The following is a 21,606-nucleotide window of genomic DNA, read 5'->3' as shown; positions in this document are numbered from 1 at the left end:
CAAAAAGCGTCCCCCCAGGAGCGGCAAAGTAATGCCAGATGAGCAGAGAGGGCGTGAAGCAGGAGGGGGCTCAGGAATGTGCCAGACTGTACCTGGGGGAAGGATAACTCGGGCTGTGAGGATAATGGGCTGATGCTACCTGTGAGGAGGAGTTAATGAGAGGGAAGGGCAGTAGGTGAGTTACTCTCAGCAGTTAGTGCAGAGACAAGAAATAAAAACTGAGGCTAGTGCCACAGAAGATGCTTACTTGTTCCCGGGGGAGCTGCTGGGTGCTGAGCACTGGAAATTGTGGCCCCTGCTCTGCAACTAAGAGTTTAGGTGCCAAATTTAATGCACCTACATTAGAAAATCCTGACTTTAGGCTGAGATTTTCAATGACGCCTAAGGGAATGAAGCACCTGATTGAAATTCAGTGAGATTTGGACACCTCTATTCCTTATTTTGCTTTGAAAATACCAGCCTAAGTGACTGGCCAAGGACAGTCTGGTGTGGACACAGAATTAGAACCCAGGGGTCCTGATTCTCATGTTTAAACAAAAGTCCCTCATTCGTTCTCTTTCTCTCTGATAAGGAGGAAAGCATACCAGAAGCAGAGCCCTGGGCTCTAGAATTAGCTTCCGGGGCTTAAGCAGAGTAGAATCAACACAGCAGAATACACCCGGCGTTAAATATATGGTCTCAAAAGCATAAACGAGGGAACTCAGTGGTAGAATGACTCTGGAATCATTGGCATCGTCCTGAGAACGGGGCACAAGCAACACGGCCTCATGCCTTGGGCCCAGGATATCAGTGGCACAAGCTTTTGAGCTTACACAGCCCTGAGGAAGAGCTCCGCGTAAGCTTGAAAGCTTGTCTTTCTCACCAATAGAAGTTGGTCCAATAAAAGACATTACCTCCCCCACCTTGTCCCTTCACTCATGTACAGCTGGGCTACAGAGTTCTGCTGGCGAGAATGCTTGTGGAGAGCAAAAGTGCCCCTTGCCGCTGCCTGGCCCCACCAGCTTCTGCCAACCCCTGACAGCACGGCTCCTACAAGGCTGCCTCCACAACCTCCCAAATCCCCTGCACAGTACGGGGGGAGAGCACTGCCAATTGATGCCCCTTGGCCTGCATTACATTCCAGCACTTCCTACCACAGGGCTGGGTGCTTCGGAAGGGAATCTGGGGGCACAGCTGGCTCTCCTGGCCTGTTCCCCTGCCAGCCTCACAAAAGGGCTTCTGTGGGGAGGGGTATTATGCTCCAAAGGCAGAACTCCCCCTCTTCCTTCCATGGGCACAGACTCCTCTCCAGGGTGACGACTGACCCCAGTGTCATGGTATGGCAGTTTGGGGCTGCCATAATCTACAGAGGTCCTGAGAGACACTTCGCAAGTAATAGACTGGCCAGAAGCCTGCTCCAGACCATATGGGCAGGTACATGCTGCTGGCGGTGACTTTCCTTTGCTTTATTACTCATGAACACTGAAACATTTTAATTCTAAGGGTAAGTCTACACTTACTTCCTGGTTCGGCAGCAGGCAATCGATCTTCTGGGATCGATTTATCGCGTCTTGTCTAGACGCGATAAATCGATCCCAGATCGATCCCGGAAGTGCTCGCCGTCGACGCCGGTACTCCAGCTCGGCGAGAGGAGTATGCGGCATCGACGGGGGAGCCTGCCTGCCGCGTCTGGACCCGCGGTAAATTCGGACTAAGGTACTTCGAATTCAGCTACGTTATTCACGTAGCTGAATTTACGTACCTTAGTTCGAAGTGGGGGGTTAGTGTGGACCAGGCCTAACAGAGGAAGCGTGGCCTTGAGGTTAAGACACTAGGCTGAAGATCTGGGTTTACTTCCTGTTTCTGTCACAGACTTTCTGTGTGGCCTTGAACAAGTCACTTAATCTGCCCTGTGCCTCAGTTCTCACCTGTGAATAATAATCCTTCCTTTCTCTGTTGAGACTATAAACTCTTCTGAGCAGCAAATCTCTCTTCTATGTGTTTATGCAGCACCCTGCACAATGGAATCCTGATCTCGGCTGGGACTGCTATGTGCAAATTAATGATAATAACAGCAGGGCTCCATTTTTGCCTGAATGAAATACAAATACTTTCTCATTATTTAAATTAAATTTAATTAATTAATTAAATTTGGCTCCATTTTCAGATATTAATGGCGAACATTTTTAGCATTTGTAAAAACCCAGATAAATGAATGAATTAAATAAATCCATTTTCGAAGAGTGCATGACAGGCAAGGGTTACACCATTGTGTGAACAAAGAAACAGAAACATTCTAAGAAGCACAGTTGAACCGAGGGCTTCAGACATTTCTCCTGCACTTTCCTTTAGCTTCTAAGCTTTCATTTTAAAAACATATTTTAAGTTTTTCTCCTTTCCCATGTTGTTTACAGCTCTCACAGTTTAAATATCTGTGGTACCAGGTTAACAGGATTAGGCCAGCATTAAGGGGGTTAACCCAGCCTTACAGATAATAACCTCCTCCAGCCAAACAATAACCCCTCCCGCAGCTCAGTTACCCCTAGGTCATGTGACCTTCACAGCAATACTACCACCATTTCAGTGCTGACTTGAGTAAACACAGGAAATGTAGCTGAAAAAAAGGCAAAAAAAAAATTAATAACTACAAGGAAATTAAGTACGAAAAACTCAACACCTAATGCAAAGCTAAGGTGAAAAATAATTTTTAAATTCCTCAATAAATGAAAAAAAAATATCTCTGGACTCATCCACAACTGAACCTACGCTCATTGTTTTTGCAGCTGAAGTCTCTGAGTGTCACATGAAACCGGGCCAATGAACGGCACAACTCAGCTGTGGAAATTGCCTGGCGTGTTCATGACGTCAGCCTGCATTACACAAAGCTCACAAACCATTTTCTTCCTGCTGCTCATCCTGACCTCATCGGTGACCTTTGCTTTGTCTGCATCTACTATCATCATTACTGGTTATTTTTGATGTGGTAGCCCTCTAGGAGAACCAGTTGTGAACCGGGACCCCATGGTGTGAGGTGCTGTGCAAACACAGGACAGAGAGCTGGTCCCTGCCCCGGGGAGCCTGCATCCAGCCCTAGAATGTGTGGCCTGTTTGCTTTATGGTCGTGAAAACTTCCAGAGCTCCTGCCTCATCAGGGATCTGCAAGATCCCAGTGTTGTGACAGCAGGGAAACAGATCTGGGATCAGGAATATCCACAGGTATAACCCTGAGGAAGGAGGTGACGCCCAGCCCAAGGAGCAAGAACCATCTTGTTGCTTAGTTGATTACCAGTGAATGACATATGTACCTGGTCTATCTGAACACTGGTCAAGCTGTTTGACTCTGCATGCTCCAGCTAGCCTGGAAGGGGAACTCCAAGAAGGCAGCATTTGATGTCTGTTAACATGTAACCCCAGCATTAGCAGTTGCCCTTCTTTACATGCCGGCTTTGCATTGGCTCTAAGGATCTGTTTGTCTGGTGGAGCACATGCTGCTTCCTTGGGTGAGCTTGCTAGGCTGTTTCTCTTCACTACACCCTGACCAGAGACCTCCAGGCTGGGTTGTGTGTCCCTTCACCATCTCACTTGTGGCAGGATTGGAAATCTTCTTTTGAGATGATACCAAGTAACTGCTGCTGGCTCTGGGAGCTTTGTGCACGAAGCCTGTCATTTGAAAGGTGTGGATGAAGCTCTAGGGACAATACAGATACTCTGCACTTATGTAGCATAGGAGAATCAGCTGTGATTTCTCTGCAAGAGGTGGTCATGAGTTATTCATGCTTTTCATTTGCTGCCTCAAGGCTACCAGAAGCCAAGCGTGTGATTTCATCTTCCTCTGAGATTGATGAGGATTCTGCATGTACCGATTCTTCTTTTGTACTGAGGGCCAGATTTTCAAAAATGTTCTGCATTTCAGATACGTCAGTGCTGAGCTGTTCTGAAAATCTGGCCTAAAGCGTCACAATGGGAATCTGCTGGGTCCCGAGCATATTGAAATATGGCCCCAACCATGGGTACTGAGCGTCTGAAGATCTGGACCTGAGCTCTTGTGAGTTTGTGAAGTAATGTCCCCTGTTTGCATTCTGCTCAGACAGTTCCCACTACTTGAAGCTGCTGCCGCTGACTTTAAAAGAAAACAATGTGAGAATGCTTTGATTTTCCCCTGTAGCCCAAAGCCCTTCTATAGGATTTCCCTGCGCCATAATACATTGAATTGGGGCATATTTTCCAAATCCTGCATCTAGAAAGGAACTTTTTAAAAAATGAGCAAATGACATCCATAAAAACCAACTGCAGATTAAAGGATGCATGTGAATTAATTCACTCCACATGCAATGATAACAACTGTGGTAATCACAGATAGCAATGTTTGGCAGCTGTTGGCAAATGCTGACTTTTTGATGGCGAGTATAAATTTAATTTGGTTGCTAGGAATAATTGAAAGCATTATGGGCCATCCCCCATTTCAATGGATTTGAGCAAACCTAATTGAAATGGACATTATTTTCTCAACCCCCCTACATAGTTGCTGATCACTTAATGATAAAACTCACAGCTGCACTATTTGAATTCAATGACGGTTTCATGAAAAGACAGACCCTGCGACCCGACAATAATGAAGCTTGACCCCTGAAGAGAACAAAACCACATGGGACGTGCTTAGGTCACCACTGTTTGCATTTCAGAACGGCAAGGAACGAGCAAGTTGATGTCTACCATTCATTAGAGGAGAGAAACCCTGGAAGTTTGGGTGGAGAGTCTCATTCATTCAGCAGGTAAGATGGGGATTCTTTCTGTCATTTGGATTCATTGTTATATTTCATTTCAAAGATTTTCCTCAGTGCCCAAAGAGACATCGCTGCCTGTTAAGACATAAATGGCCTGCTGTAGAGAGTCCTTGAGACTGCCTGACACTTCTCAGCCCTGCTGCCTGCAGTCATTGTTGCTACCTACGACTGCCCTCACCAGTTTCAGGTGCTATAAAGTGTTGAATACGGGCCCTACAGTGCTCAGTAGCCAATATTCACCCAGAGCAGCCGTGGCTCAGTGGCAGCAGCGAGAAGGGCTGGATGGATTTGGCCCAATCAGCATCAGTGCTCCTGTTGTTCTCCTCATCCCAGTCTTCCTAGTTACATCCCCTGCATCTCTCTGGATACCTTCCTCCTTGCCCTTTACATCCCTCAGCTATTTCTAGAACACAGGAGATCCCAGACCAGAGGAGAGCAGGGATCCAACGTGGCCTGTAGCCTGTGTCTGACCAGCAACAGCTGCCTCAGAGGAAGGTGCAGGAAGCCTGCAGTAGGCAGTTATGAGATAACCTGCCCCATGGATGTTTCCTCCTAATCTCCTTTAGTTAGACGTTGGGTTTGCCTGAATCGGGTCCAGGGTGGGGGTCCCTTCCACAGTACTTGGGGTTCTGTTGTCATTATTTGTACTATTTACAGTTCTAACCCACAAAAATAACAGGAGTACTTGTGGCACCTTAGAGACTAACAAATTTATTAGAGCATAAGCTTTCGTGGGCTACAACTCACTTCTTCGGATGCAACTGTACGAGTTTTTTCATGAAGTTGATGGATTTCCACTCCATACGGCTAAATGCAGTGCCTTGCATAATGACAGGTTGTAGCCCACGAAAGCTTATGCTCTAATAAATTTGTTAGTCTCTAAGGTGCCACAAGTACTCCTGTTATTTTTGCGGATACAGACTAACACGGCTGCTACTCTGAAACCTGTCATTATGCAAGTTCTAACCCAGGATATTCTTGATGTTCATAGAAATGCCTGATTGCTTTTTTGAAGCCCGCTAAGCGCCTGCCCTCCAGGCAAGCTTGGGGTGGTGAATTCCACAAGCTAATTGCGCATATGTGAAAAAGTGTTTATTTCCTTAGATCACATTTTACCACCTTTCCATTTCACTGAATGTGCCCTTGTTCCTGCATTATCAGCCCCTGACCTAACTTCTCTGCACCATGCACCATTCTGCATAGCTTCAGCATCTTATTCTTCACCTCATCTTTTCAGTCTCTCTGGATATGAATTTTTTCCCATGCCCTTTAGCTCTCGTTGCCTGGCAGGTGCTGCAGTACAGGGTGGATGGTGAAGAGCCACACCACCATCCTGGGCGAGCCTGGGGAGTGTGACATACCAGGGCACAATCCAGACCAATGAGTAGCTGTGTCATCCCGGCCCTCCAACCTGGGGAGCCCTTTACAGCCCTGCTTTGCTGCTGTAGCCAACAGTCTGGACTGCTCACAAACAGCCTCCAGCATGTGTGTCACTCCCAGCTATGTCTGCAGCCAGCCAGTCACACCCAGCTCTCACCAGCCTGGGTTATACTGCAGGGTGATCCCAGCATACCCCCTATGCTTAGATTCCCCCCAGAAATGCATGTCCTGTACTGCCCAGCCCTCTCCCGGACAACTCGTGTACATTAAGTCCGTTATTTCTGTAAGTTAATAATATGGCAGCTTCTTATTTCAAATCGTTCTTCAGACACTTCAACCTGAATACACTGGATTAGATAAAACAATAAAACAAGTTTATTAACGACAAAGAGAGATGTTCTAAGTGAGTACAAGTAATGACGCATAAACATCAGAAATGGTTACAAGAAAAATCAAGATGAAATGCTGACTGGTGCCTAACATAACAAACCTATTACAAACATTAGATTCAAAACAAAGTTTTCTCACCATATGCTCCAGCAGTCTTTCTGGCCCCTCCCCCAGAGTCCATTGGCTGCTTCCTTTGTCTTTTCAGATGCAGAGAATGCAATGGGCAGAGAGGGGGGCGTGTCTTGGAGTGTCTGTCCCTTCTTTTTATAGTTCTGTCCCCCCTTTGAGAAGCATTTCCAGCCAGGAACAAGGCGACAGGCCATCTGTGTGGAAGGAAGCTCCATGTTGTTTCTATGCTAAAGTGTAGATTTTTGCCCCTGCCCCTTTTCCTGCCAAAGCATGGCCACTTAGCAGGTAATGGCCCATCAGCCTTGTTTACACCTGGCTGGGGGGTCAGCTTGTCCTTTGTCTGAGGAACTGGTTCCGCAGCGCCCCAGATTTACTTTTAGTCATGATCTCCGTTTATAACTTCACATATAACGCTGCTATGTGCATTTGGTCATGATAACATTGATCCACAAATTATGAGTTTTTAAATGCTCGTTCACAAGGCATACCTTGTACAAACACTATTACAACAGTGTGTAGGGTGAGAACACAGGGGTATATTCTGTCACAGGGAGGTATTGGGTACAGCCTAGCCAAGAGCACAGGGGAAGTGTGCAACATGCTTCCCTCTTCATGCCTAGCTAAGTGTGCTGGCCCATATCATGCAGTGAGTTTGTGGCCCTGCCTTGCCCTCAGCTCTTGTGACTCCATTGCAATGTCTTGAGCCCCCAGAGATGCTAGGACAGAGTAGTTCCTATGCCCCTTAGATGCAGTGGCTGCAATGATGCTGGGCCATTATGAGGGAGGCCAGTAGCTGAAAGGTCCTTCCACACACTGACTGCACAGCCTGATGCACAAGGCCAGTGGCTGGACATAATCTATCCCTTAATCTTTCTTCATAAATCAATCCCGCCGATTCTCGCCTCCTCTCTGAACTCCCTCCAGTTTGTCAATATCTGCCTGGTAAACGAGCCCAGGAATAGAGTTCAGTATTCCCGGAGCGGTTGCACCAGTGTCATTTCAAGAGGAGGCGTTAGCTAACTGACCCCAGATGGGAGGTCTTTGCACACGCATCCCTGCACTAACCTGGCTCTTTCCCCACATTGCTGACATATCTGTCTAATCCAACTCTAATGAATACAGCTAGGCATTTATACCCCACTCGGCTGCCCATGGTCTGTCCCTGACAACCCCTTACCTCTATTGCTGCCACTGGGCTTTTCTGACTATTCCTGGAGTCTTCTGAAATAATTGGAATCTGATCCACATCCAGGAAAGAGCCCCGGTCCATCCCAGTACTCATCTCTCCCTCTCATCCATGTCCCCTGCCCATCTGCACCTACTTTTCAGTCACCTGGCTTTCTCACCTTCCCTGCTTCTTCCCCCATTGCTATGCGATCCACGTCAAAGAGCTCTAAAAGCATCTGCCTCCCAGAACCCCTTACATTCCAAAGGGCTCCGAATGCCTGAGCAGTTTCATCCTTATTTCACAGGCCATTGAAGACAAGCGCAGCAATGCACTAAGCCAATAAGCTATGGCCTAAGGACAGGAAGTTTGTCCTATTTTGAGGAGGGTTATTGGAGTTGTGGCCAGTATTTATTGGATTTCATGGAGCGTGACGGGTGAGTTCCTGTTTGCTACAGCATCTATGCCATGATGCTGTGGCCTCTGGCTAAGCCAATGAACTGCTATCTCCTCGCTCATTTTCTTGGCAGCCTCCAGAACCTTTCTGAATAAAGGACCCTGAATAGCTTTCCCCAGCATGCCCCAGCTTCCAAATGACTCACCTGTCATCATGGAGACACCTGCTATTGATTTCCAAACATCAGTTCTGGTACTGAAATGTACAGCGAGTCCAATCCTTCAAGCGAAAGCCCTTCATGCCATGGGTCAAGGGAAGGAAGCTAGGCAGCTGGCCAGACGGCTGGCAGGAGAGAGTTAACACGGAAAGGAAAAGTTCTTCATTTGGGGAACAACCACATGGGAGAGCGGCAATGATGCACTGCCACGCTAGTGCACTGCTAAGAAACTTTGATTCATTATTATTATTTGTTACCTCTGTTATAATAGCACCTAGGAGTCTCAGTCCTGTGTCAAGAGCCCATGGTTCTGTGCAAACCAGGACAAAAAGATGGCCCCTGTCCAAAGAGATTGTTTCTTTTGATGGCCCTTGGCACCTGAGAGGGGCCATAGGCTACCATTAATCAATGACTGTTAAATACATTGAACCAGCAGTGACAATGACACACCACCAGTGTGCAAAAGGCAGAATTGGAGATGTGTAGGGTGGAGGTTAGGAGAGGTGCCATGAACCCCTCGTCACAGATAAGAGGGTTGTTCCGTCTCTCATTGGACAGCTGTCAATAGCCACTATTTCTCAACCTCAATGGCTTGCTGATCACATGGCCACGGATAGTTCTCTAAACACGTCCCTCTGCAATGGCCTCTTCAGCTGCTTAGGAAGCTGTGTTTGGTGCTCCTGGTCTTTCACTGGTCCCAGCCATTAAAGGGCTGCCTGAGAACATGCATACACACCCAAAAGGACTCTACTCCATCCTTTCACAGCTTTGCAGTGGTGAAGCAGTGTGCAGCTCCGTTGTGAGTAGTGTAGCATTCTCAGTAATTAACTCAGACAAGTTACAGAGACTCGCTGATTCTCCAAAGGAAAGTTGTTAGCTGAATTGGCTTCTACATCAATACTCCTGAATTGGAAGTCGTTAAAGTTTGTAATCTTGAAAAAGCTAATGTGTCTCCAAAAAGGGAGCAGTTTCATTTATCTGGGAGCCAAACAGCAATGAAGAGAGTCTGAGGGGAGACCAAATATTTAATTCCACCATCTGGCAAAGATACAAGCTGAGCTGAAATACAAAATGGAAGAGTGGCAAGAGATTTGCAGGTAATGAATTGCCCGCTGCCAACTTCTCCCCATGGGCTGTCCATAGCTACCATGAATGCACCAGTTCTGCAAGAAGAACCCAGCCTAAGAGTTGCTAGGAAAGTTTTTAGTTAGGTGTTCAGTGCCTACATCCAGTGCCTGTTGTTGCCATAAATCAGTGATCTATCATTGATCTAAACAGGCTATCTCAGCCAGGCAGTTTGCATGGCAGTGAAGGAGAAGCTATATAACAGATACAGAGCAATCCTCTCCCACTCAGCCCCAACCTTCACCTGGGGAACCCAGAGGGCATTGAATACCAGCTGGCAGTGTATTTAGTTGAAGTTTGGAAGATTCCTTCCAAGGTCCAATCAAGACTAGCCCATTCATCCTTAAGTAAATGTGTGTGTATCCACCAGTCATCACAGGTGGCAGGGATCGAGCTGGCTAGACCCCATATGTGGGTCCCAGTTTATAAACCATGTGTCTGCCCAGGAGACACAATGATCTGAGTTTAGATTATTCTTAAATACTATGGTGATGGGTGTTCTAAAAATATGATGTAGGCAGACAGATTCTGGGAGATACCATCTGTTACCAAGGACCTCTCAGATACCATGGTAATAGGGGTAGTATCAGAACCTCGACTGATTTCTGAGAATGTTAGTTTCCCTGTTGAGTAGAATTTTGAGAGTTCTTCAGGAATCACTATTGTATTGTCTTTGGCAGGACCTGCAGATATAGGGTAAAGTGTCAAAAGTGCCTCAGTGACTTAGTCGTTTAAGCCTCATTGGCTTTCAATGAGACCTAGACTCCAGCTCCTAACATTAAAATGTTCATGGACTCTTCCATTGCCAGTGTCTATCTCACTCTGTCTCCACTGATTTCAATGGTGGGTTGAGTATTGGCCTGCTAAACCCAGGGTTGTGAGTTCAATCCTTGAGAGGGCCACTTAGGGATCTGGGGCAAAATCAGTACTTGGTCCTGCTAGTGAAGGCAGGGGGCTGGACTCAATGACCTTTCGGGGTCCCTTCCAGTTCTATGAGATAGGTATATCTCCATATATTATTATTACAAAAGGATTCTTTAGCTGAGCTTCTCATTCAATGACTTTCCTAACCACCGATCAGTGGCAGGGCAGGCTGGGGGAACCTTTTATCAGGAAGCATCCTGATCTCCCTGGGAAATCTGCGCTAGCCATTTATTTTAGCTGGATCTCTAATAAATAATAGTCACTGCCACTAACACAGGAGCTTTGGAGCCAAGGGCTGAGATCAGGAGAAGAAACAAGCACCTATCCGTGAGCACCGCCCCATGGGGAAGCTGCAGAACTGCTTATGTCCTGGACTAGTGCATCAGCAGCTGGAGGGGAAAGGAAGAGGAAGTGGAAGTTTAAAAAAGAAGAAAAACGTGTTAGAAGGTAAACAAGCAAAACAAAAAGAAAAAGACATTAAAAACCACTGTGCTGTACAAGAGCATACGCTGTCTGTGACTTTCCCAGTCACTAAATTGCAATGTTTTGCAGTGAGCAAACTAAACAAATAAATGAACTAGCACATAAAACTGTACGGAGTGCCTGTCAACACTCGATAATCACCATGGGGCAAGTCAGCAGATACAGTCTAAGGTCTTAAAGAACAGCAAATCCAATCATATTATGGGATTAATGTTTTCTGTCCATATGGAACCGAGGACAATGAACTTGTTGGTCTAGCTGAGTGTACTTAAACTCTGCATATTTAATAAAGGCCAGGCAAATGATAAAGTACCCAGTGTGCTGCTAGCAAGCATGCTCTGTGGCTGCAATATCGTATCCCAGGCCTGGCAGAGTCAGCTACTCAATGTGGGAACATAAGGATCACGCCAGGTGGTGGCTATAGAGAGCACAGACAACATGGACTTGATTCAAACCCCATTAAAGTCAATGAGTATCTTTCCATTGAGTTCAATGGTCTTTGGATCAGGCCCTATTAGCAGGGCACATAATATACATCACTTTTAGCAGGTAGACACTAGAAGTGGGGCTATGACATAACCACAAATCTCTGTTCCCCTCCCAAGACAGAGCACCGGTTCTTTGTTAGCCCTAGTGATGCTAGCAGTCTGCTGCTTTGATCTGCACTCTGGGACCTTCCCGGACCTAGCACATGAGGAAGTACTGCATATGCTACAGCTGAGGCACAGAGACGCAATGTGAGCTTCTGAGGAGACAGGACTGGACCCCGTGTCTGTGGATGGCTGATGCCTCTGTGCTACTACCTGGCAGCCATGGCGGGACTGCATGCATTACTGCGTAGGCCCTGTGAAGATAAATATCACGGGAAGTACCGCCTCAAAAGTGCAGACTGACAGCTTCCCTCATAGCCCCAATTGGTTCAGGCACCTTATTTAAGTCCAGCAGGAAGTGTCCGTGCAACAAGGTGGACTCCCCTCCCATTTTAGTGACAGACCTCTTGGCTTGCGGTTGGACTCTTGATCCCGGCTCTGACTCCAGGTTCCTGAATCCAGCTCTGACTCTGGTTCTGCTCTTTGGTGCTGTTCCTGGCCTCTGACCAGCACTGCTCTGACCATGAGGCCTGACTGCCCAAGCCCCATTTGTGACTGTTTTCTGACCACACACCTAACGTCACTGTGGAAACAGCCCGGGGGGGAATGGAAGCGGCAGGCTAACCACTACCCAGTGCATTACAAGGGACACCAAAACTGCAGGAGCGGGTTGCCCATCTTCCAGCTGAAAACCACCTGCTGCAGGCTCAGGTGGCTCAGGCTGGCTAATAATCAGGTCCTTTGGGAACACGTGGGCTGCTCGTGTGAAGAAAGGATTGTACTCCTGGCGCAGATTGTGGCCCCACCTCCTAAACAAGACCCATAGTACCCCTGCCTGAGCGCTTTGATAGAAGCCAACAAAAATTCAGAAGCTTCCTTAGTAAATGCCAACTCCTCTTTTTGCTCTGCCCCTGGACCCATTCCCTGGACCTGGCCAAGGTGGGTCTGGTAATCAGTGTCTTGACTGGAGACGTGTTCAACTGGGCATCCTCCTTGTTAGATCAAAACAGTCTGGTGCTGTCAGACTGGAACACTTTCCTCCAAGCTTTCTTGATGATCTTTGATGACCCCCCCACCCTGCGCCCGGTTGGCTGAAACTGCCCTGTGGATGCTTGGACAGGGACAGGGCCCAGCTATCTTACATGCTATGTGTTTTCAATGGCTTACCACTGACACAGAATGGAATGAGGTGTCTCAGCTTTATCAGTTTCGATGGGGGCTCCAGGAAGAGGTCAAGGACAAGGTAGCCCATATAGAAACTGGCAATCTTAAACACTGGCTATGCAAGTGAGGAGAGGAGAAAAAGGGGATGTTGCAGTTGCCCTACCCACGACATCCCTCCCCCATCCTCGTAAGGCCAGACCCCTGAGCCCAGGCAAGTCTGGCATCTGTCCATCAAGGAAAGGGTTTATTTGCCAATCTATCTACTCTGCCAAGCTTGGGCCCTTTTTGTCAAAAAGGGCAGAACCCTAGGCCTTTGTGTGGCCTGTCAGGCATGGAACCAAGTAACATCCAGGAACTGAGATCTCTTAGCTCTAACCTCTGAACTGCTGGACCATATAAGGTCTGCTCAGCTATTTACGAAACTGGACCTTCAACCTTGTATGGTGTGGGGTGGGGGTGAATGGAAGACTGCCTTCTGGACCACTATGCTCACTTTGAGTATTTAGTGATGCCATTTAGACTGACGAACACTCCTGCGATCTTCCAGCATTTCGTTAACAATGCGTTCTGGGAATCGTGGATCAATACATAGACATCTATCTCGACGATGTACTCGTCTTCTCAGAAAATCTCGAGCAGCACACTCACCACGTTAGAACCATTCTGAGACTGCAGCTACATGGCCTATGTGCAAAGTTGGAGAAGTGCATTTTTGACCAACCCACCACAGCATTCCTAGAGCTTATCCTGTCCCCAGAAGGTATCAGGATGTATCAGAAAAAGGTGGAGGTCATTTAAAATTGGACATTGCGTTGATGCACCCAAGACCTGCAATGCTTCATAGGACTTGCCAATTTCTATCAGTGTCATATCACAGACTTTTCAGGGCAAATAGCGCCCTTGACTGCCCTCCCCTGTAAAAATGCCAGGTTATATGGTCCCCCAAATCCAACATGTTGTCAAACAACTCAAACTCACTTTCATCACTGCTCCCATCCTGGTACACCCAGACCCCACACCAGCCTTTATTGTGGAAGCCAACGTGTCCAACATGGCAATCAGGACAGTCCTTTCTCGGAAGGACAGCCCCCAACAGTCAGTACACCTATGCATGTACTACTCCAGAAAGCTCTCTGCCACGGAGCAAAATTATGAGGTCTTGGATAAGGAACTCCTGGCAATCAAAGCCACTTTTGAAAAGTGATGTCACTACCTTGAAGGAGCTCATCATCCAGTAGAGGTCTATGTGGACCACAAAAACCTTGAACATCTATGCAAGGCCAAAGCACTGAACCAGAGGCAACTCTGCTGGGCTGTGTTCTTCTCCTGCTTTGACTTTACCATCACCTTACCACCTAGGGGCCAAAGATGGTAAGGCTGATGCACTGTCTCAAAAGGGGGAGTATTATGCATGCCAAGGAAAGCCTAGCCAGGAGCCACTGTGCATCCTCAAGCCCCATAATTTCTTGAATGCTGCCATTCACCCAGATCTAATCCCCTTAATCTGTTCAGTCTCAGGGAAGGGGATCTTTCCTGAAAAGCTAAGGGCAGGGGCCAAGGCACAACACTTCATACAGGGCAGGACAATATAGGTGACTGGACACATATATGTCCCGCTAGGACTTCCCTGGAGAAAGGTGATGAGTCTGTGCCACAACTCTCCCCTAGCCAGGCATTTTGGTCTCCTGAAAACCTATTGCCTGGCCTCCCATTTCCTCTGGTGGCCTCTCTCTTGTAGGCGCAGCCTGCATCAGCAAAATGTGCACCATCACTTTTGCAGCTGCAGTTCAACTGTAGTTGAAAACATGAGTTGCTGCACCTCAAACTGCAGGCCACAAATCCAGGGGGGTGAAGGGTGTGGGAGGCCTAGGGTGTAGCTAGCTTACATTTGCGTCTGCAGAAGACACAGATTGTGGCTGCAAAGTAGGAGATGGGGCTTCAGACTAATGGCAGTGTGCCCCTATGTATGCAGCAGCTGATAGACTGAAGGACCATCTGCTGGAAGGAGCTTGGTGTGTCTTCAGTACCTGAGCATGGTAGGAAGGAGCAATTCCTGAGCTTCTCCAAGCGCAGTGTCTGTCCCTAGAGTCTTTCCCAGTGCTATCTCTCAGACCTGGGCTAGCACTAGCCGCAGTCTGGCCCCTATCATGCAACAAGGGCACTTTTCTCCTGCTTCTGAGAAGCCATCGAGATCCCTCAGAAGCTGTATATATTCTATGTATAGCTGAGGAGATTGACGGCTGTAACTCATGATGCTTCACCTAGTTTGGCATTGACCTCTTTGAACTTATTGTGGTTTACATGGAATGAAAGAAAAAATTAAAAGGACAATTTTCTTGCCTTCCTTAAATTAAAAAACAAAAATCAAAATCTAGAGATGCCTGGAGGTTAGAGGGTGAGATGTTATAGCCCAGGCCAAAAATGTCTGCATGTCACAAACAGCGCATTCACAGATGGCCCCAAAAGGGGTATGGAGAGAGAAACTTTTGCCTTTCCATACCAAGGCAGGGTGCATTGGCTATAGTGGGCCTGCCTTTCTCACGGTAGGGAGACGGGGCTGGGCTACACAGCTACCAGGAATTCCAGTGGTGGAGAAGGGTTGTTCAGAAAAAAAGATAAATGATGCCCAATGAATATGAATGCTGAATATTCAAAATTAAAAATATTAAAACCTCAAGATGAATGTCCTGCTCTGGAATGTGCTGCTGGAATCCAGGTCCTGGGATGATGACTAATTATCTGCATTACCTAGCCTAGGAGCATTAGGTGCTGTGAAGTCTGGCATCCAGAAACCAATCCCCTATAGCAGATATAGGAGAAGACAGATGAACAGTGTAGGGGGAAGCACAGGCTCACAAACACCTAGGGCACCAGTTCAGTGTCGTGTAGCAGATATTCTTATCTGGCTTCCTTAGCATGTGCTGAGCTCCAGCTCTGCGTAGAAATGGGAGGTTGGAGCTGCTCCCAAATTCCCTCTGGGCACGTCTGCAAGTCTGTGGTAGTCTCGGCACTACATGTTTCCCTTCTCAGCTAGTCAGTAACCAGTCTCCTAAGTGTAAGCGGGGGAATGGTCCCACTATTGTGGGGAACTTTCCGGGTTTATACACCGGGTTTTCCCGTGAAGTGGGCTAGTGAAAGGATCTGAGTCCTCGCTCCCACTTCCTTTACCCAGAGCCTGCCTGACCTCGAGGGCTCCCCTTCCACTCTCCTGTGTGGCAGAGTCCTCAGAACCCCAACAAGGCTGGGCCCAGGATTCCTGGGGCCTCGACCCCCAACCTTGTCGTGGTCACTCAGGGCAGGGGCTAGGGTGTCCCCACTCTGGGGTGCTCTCTCTACACTGGACACTTCCCTGATCCACTGATCATTGCAACAGCTCAAAGCAAATACAATTTATTAAACAGCAATCAATTTAAAAAATAAGGAAAAATGGGAAAGGTTTAAGGAAAACACATAACCCTGCTCTGTGGCACGGGGACGTCACAACCAGCGTCTCTGGAATGTCAGGCAGGGCCGGCTCTAGGTTTTTTGCCGCCCCAAGCAAAAAAATTTTTGGCTGCCCCCCGTCCCAGCCCTGGGCTCTTCGCCGGACCCCCCTGCTGCCCCAGCCCTGGGCTCTTCCCGCCCCCCCCCCCACACACCCCCTGCCGCCCCAGCTCTGGGCTCCCTCATTCCCCCCCACCATTGCCCCACACACACACCTCCTGCTGCCCCAGCCTTGGGCTCTCCCCCCCACTACCTGCACCCTCCTTCCGCCGCAGCCCTGGGTCACTGGTAACTCGCTCCCACGGCAGGTCATTCAGCAGGAATTTTAGATGTGCACAGAACACAGACAGGATTGGTTCCCATATGGTTACAGAACTGCAGTAAAGTGGAACAATTTTCAGCTTGTGTGACTAGAGGATATCTGGATGCATATTATAAGACTGTCCTACATAAATGAAGAAAAGTTGAGGTGCCTTTATTATTCTTTTGTTCCTCTCTTTCTTTCTATGGGGAATTTGCCGATGCAATTAATCACTGTCTTCCTTTTAAACAAACAAACAAACAAACAAGGCAATGGCAGATGAAAATAGCAATTCCAGTCCTATTAACCACTGGGAAGCATTTCTTGCTCAATTTTATCCTACTTTTTCTACAGCAAGTTACAGTGGATCAGTATATTTGATTTGGGAGAAATGAAGTAACAGCTGCCCAAACTGAGCTTGAGCACTCCTGAATTTTGAGGTGTTCAAATCTGGAAGGCAGGTGCTTGGCGGGGGGGGGGGGGGGGGGGGGGCTGTGGCTCTGCAGGGGAGCACGGCAGCATGTATGCAGCAGTGTGTCTGGCGCTGCGTGGAGCCAGACACGCTGGTCTGAGTGGCACAGTAAGGGGGCTGGGAGGTTGGATGGGGCGGAGGTTCGGGGGGGGGGCAGTCAGGGGCAGGGAGAAGGGGGTTAGATGGGTCAGGGGGTGGGGGGGCAGTCAGGGGTCAGGCAGCGATTGGATAGGCATGGGAGTCCCGGGGGTTTGTCAGGGGACAGGTAGGGGGTGGGGTTCTGCGGGGAAGTTGGGGGGGGTCTCAGGAGGGGGCAATTGGGGACAAGGAGAAGGGGGTGGGATCCTGGGGGGCAGTTAGGGGCAGGGGTCCCGGGAGGGGGTGATCAGGGGACAGGGAGCAGGGGGGGTTGGATGGGTTGGGGTTTCTGTGGGGGGCAGTCAGAGGGAGTGGATGGGGGCAGGGTGGGGCTCCCCTCCCTCCCCCTGGAGTGTCCTATTTTTTGAATGTTAAAATATGGTATCCCTACCTTCACAGTGCAGCTCTCCATTCACTGCAGCATGAGGTCTCTGCTACCTCACTCCCTCCCCCTCTTTTCTGTTGGTAGTGGCCAAGGGAATGCTGGGAAATGTAGTTCTTTCCCTGCTCCAGAGCTGGCTCTATAGGCAGGGAGCTAACCAAGGAACTACAGCTCCCAGGGTCCCCTGTTGGTTCTCAGCTCCCATGCTGGATCCCTGCCGCCCCTGCAAATGGGCTGCCCCAAGCACGTGCTTGCCTTGCTGGTGCCTAGAGCCGCCCCTGATGTCAGGGCAGTTCAGTCTGTTCCTCACACTAGGGTTACCATACGTCCGGGTTTCCCCGGACATGTCCGGCTTTTCGCTCTTTAAATAGCCGTCCGGGGGGAATTTCTAAAAATCTAAAAATGTCCGGGATTTCCCCCCGGTCGGCTATTTATCGACCAAAAAGCGGCTGACAGGGCGGCCGAGCGCCGCTTGCATTGGGGCCTTGGCAGCCAAAGCCCCTTCCCGGCTCCCCCCATCCCCTGCAGCCTTAGCACGCCGCCCGGCAGCGCTGGGGGGCGGGGCTGTGCGCCTATGAGGGAACGCGGCGGCGGGGCTGGCAGCGGCAGCCAGAGCCCCTCCCCCGCTTCCCCCCTCCTCCACAGCCTCAGCACGCCGCTCGGCAGCACTCGGGTGGGGCGGGGCGCTCCTTGGGGCACGGAGCCAGACACCTGCTCTAAGCCGAGCGGCACGGTAAGGGGGCCAGGGAGTTGGAGAAGGGGGGCAGTCAGGGGACAGGGAGCGGGGGGGGGGGAGTTGGATGGGTCGGGAGTTCGGGGGGGGCTGTCAGGGGGGCAGGGGTGTGGAGAGGGGTTGGGACAGTCAGGGACAGGGAGCGGGGGGGTTAGATGGGTCGGGGGTTCTGGGAGGGCTGTCAGGGGGGCAGGGGTGTGGAGAGGGTTTGGGACAGTCAGGGACAGGGAGCAGGGGGGGTTAGATGGGTCAGGGGTTCTGGGAGGGCTATCAGGGGGCGGGAAGTGGGAGGGAGTGGCTAGGGGGCGGGGCTACCCCCCCAATGGAGTGTCCTCTTTTTTGAAAGTTCAGATATGGTAACCCTACTCACACGTCCCAGGCCCCTGCCCAGGCCCTGGCTGTGCTGCAGAGACGCTGCGGGTCGGACACTTGCTCTGGCGGTGGCCACACGCTCTCAGGCTCTAGGTGGCAGGACCCTTCTTCCCAGCGTCGCCCCCGCCCCGTCAGGGTTACGATCCCCCCCAAGTCTGCAGGGCCTCTTGGCTGGGGGGCATCTCCCTGCACTGGGCCCTCTGCCCAGGGTCCCTCTCGTTCTCTCCAGCTGCTCACCGCACTCAGGTCTGGACTGCTCCAGCCCCAGCCCCACCCTGCCCCAGCATTCTGCTGCTCTGCCTCCAGCCTCTTGGACTGCTTCTCTGGCCCCTCTGGCCCTGGTTGCTGCATCTCTGCTCCCAGCACAGGTCTGCTCCCTGGGCTGCTTCTCTGGCCCCTCTGGCACAGCTCGGCTCTGCAACTCAGCTCAGGCCCCTGCTCTCTCCTTAGCTCGGCCCTGTTCTGGTCCAGGCAGCTCCAGGCCAGCTCACCCGGAGGATGGGACCCCCTTGGCCACCTGATTCCCTCATTAGCCTGCCCTGTCAATCAGTCTGACCTGGAGCATTGGCCTCCCCCCATTGTTCCTGGGCACTGTCAGTCTCAGGGTCCTGATTTCCCACCGACCCTCCCCCTTCCTTTTGGTACTGGGAGCTAGCCGCCAACCCCTCCCCCCCCCCCCCACTGAGTTTTAGTAAGGGGCCAAAGTACTCATCCACCCCAGTGCCTATGTCCTTAGTCAGGAACATCACAGCAACCCTGGAAAGGATACAGAACAAACAGTGTCACTTTGGAAGAAACATGGTTGGAACATTTACACTTCAAAGTGTGGACTTCTCCTTGGATCCTCAGTAGAGGCACCAGATGGATAGAACCATTCATACATTTAATTCATATCTTGATTTTCCAGCAGCACAAACTTGCCTTCTAGTGGGAACAGACAGAAGTCCCCACAGACTCTGCCATTCTAGGTGTAAGCAGGGTCTGAATGAGTTCTCCACTGACAGCTAGCTGGGAGGGGAAAAGACTTCAGGAGCAGACTGTAGTTACATGAACACACCTACTCTCCCTAGGTATCCAGCAGATAGAGCGGTGTTGCTCAAAGTGATCAACTTTGGCTGGTGTTGGGTTACAAATCACTTTAGGTACTGAGTGCAGAGGTAGTGAAATGTTATCAGTGTTGCTAACATTTTTGTATGAGTAAAGGGGAGCAGAACTGTGCTTAGCCTGTCCTGATTGAGGAGTCACCCTCAGCTGAACTGAACTCACTAAGCCAGGGGCTTGGATGCAGACCCCTGTGAAAGTAAGAGAGGGTGGGGACAGGTGTCCCTGCCAGGAGGTGTGGGCTCGATCTCAGAGCCCTAGGCACAGTTTAAATCTGCTCCTCCCCCACTGTTCAAAGACAGAGCTAAGTATGGCTCCATTAGGAGTCTTTTGTTTTGTTAAGTGCTCACTAGAGCTGAAATCACTCCTTGTGGGACAGCCTTTCTGCCCAGCCTGTTTCAGCAAAGAAGTTTCCCCACTAAGAGCTGACAGTTACTGAGAGCTGGAGGGAACCTCAGAGACTGACCTGCAGAGGTCACAGTAGAGAAGCAGGTGGCAGCAGAAGGTGACTGCATGCAGTGCAGTGGCTGGCAGGGTGGCCAGCCAGAGCATGCACTCGATGGCAGAATAAGCAAGGTGCTTTCTTTCTCTCCCCCCACCCTCAGGTGGGAGGCAAACTCACAGATGAACCTCTGAACCCTAGGTCCTCACTGACCAAGGACAACCACTGTGAGTGGGGTGTGGAGAGGGAGCAGAGAGGGGCACTTTAAAGGAACTTTTAGTTGCTGGACTTAAGAACCTGAGACAAAAGGACACTGCCCAACTTACTCTGGGGTCGCTCTTTTGCTCACGGTGGATGTGATATATCCTGACTTTAGCAAAGCTTTTGATACGGTCTCCCAAGTATTCATGCCACCAAGTTAAAAAAGTATGGATTGGATGAATGGACTATAAGGTGGATAGAAATCTGGCTAGATTGTCGGGCTCAATGGGTAGTGATAAACGGCTCGATGTCTAGTTGGCAGCCGGTATCAAGCGGAGTGAACCACGGGTTGGTCCTGGGGCCAGTTTTTCTTCAACATCTTCATTAATGATCTGGATGATGGGATGAATTGCACCCTCAGCAAGTTCACAGATGACACTAAGCTCGGGGGAGAGGTAGATACGCTGGAGGGTAGGGGTAGGGTCCAGAGTGACCTAGACAAATTGGAGGATTGGGACAAAAGCAATCTGATGAAGTTCAACAAGGACAAGTGCAGAATCCTGCTCTTAGGAAGAAAGAATCCCATGCACTGCTACAGGCTGGGGACCGACTGGCTAAGCAGCAGTTCTGCAGAAAAGGACCTGGGGATTACAGTGGACAAGAAGCTGGATATGAGTCAGCAGTGTGCCCTTGTTGCCAAGAAGGCCAATGGCATATTGGGCTGTATAAGTAGGAGCACTGCCAGCAGATCGAGGGAAGTGATTATTCTAGGGTTACCATATTTCAGCAAGCAAAAAAGAGGACGGGAGGAGCCCCGCCCCAGTCCTGCCCTAGCCCCGCCCCAGTCCTGCCCTAGCCCCGCCCCTGCCCCTCCCACTTCCCACCCCCCTCAAGACCCCCCAACCCTCCCCCTGCTCCTTGTCCCCTGACTGCCCCCTCCTGGGACCCCTGCCCCTAACTGCCCCCCAGGACTCCACCCCCTACCAAAGCCTCCCTGCTCCTTGTTCCCTGACTGCCCCCTCCTGAGACCCTCCCCCCATCCTAACTGGCCCCCTAGGACCCTACCCCCTACCTGCCCCCTGACTGCCCCAACCCTTATCCACACCCCCACCCCCAGACAGACCCCCGGGACTCCCACACCCCATCCAACCACTCCCCACCCCCTGACAGCCCCCCCCCAGAACTCCCAACCCATCTAAACCCCTCTGCTCCCTGTCCCCTGACTGCTCCGATCCCTCTCCCCACCCCTGCCCC

The sequence above is a fragment of the Emys orbicularis genome, chromosome 23, assembly GCF_028017835.1.
Source record: "Emys orbicularis isolate rEmyOrb1 chromosome 23, rEmyOrb1.hap1, whole genome shotgun sequence".
Classification (NCBI taxonomy): Eukaryota; Metazoa; Chordata; order Testudines; family Emydidae; genus Emys; species Emys orbicularis.
This window is presented reverse-complemented; position numbering follows the sequence as displayed.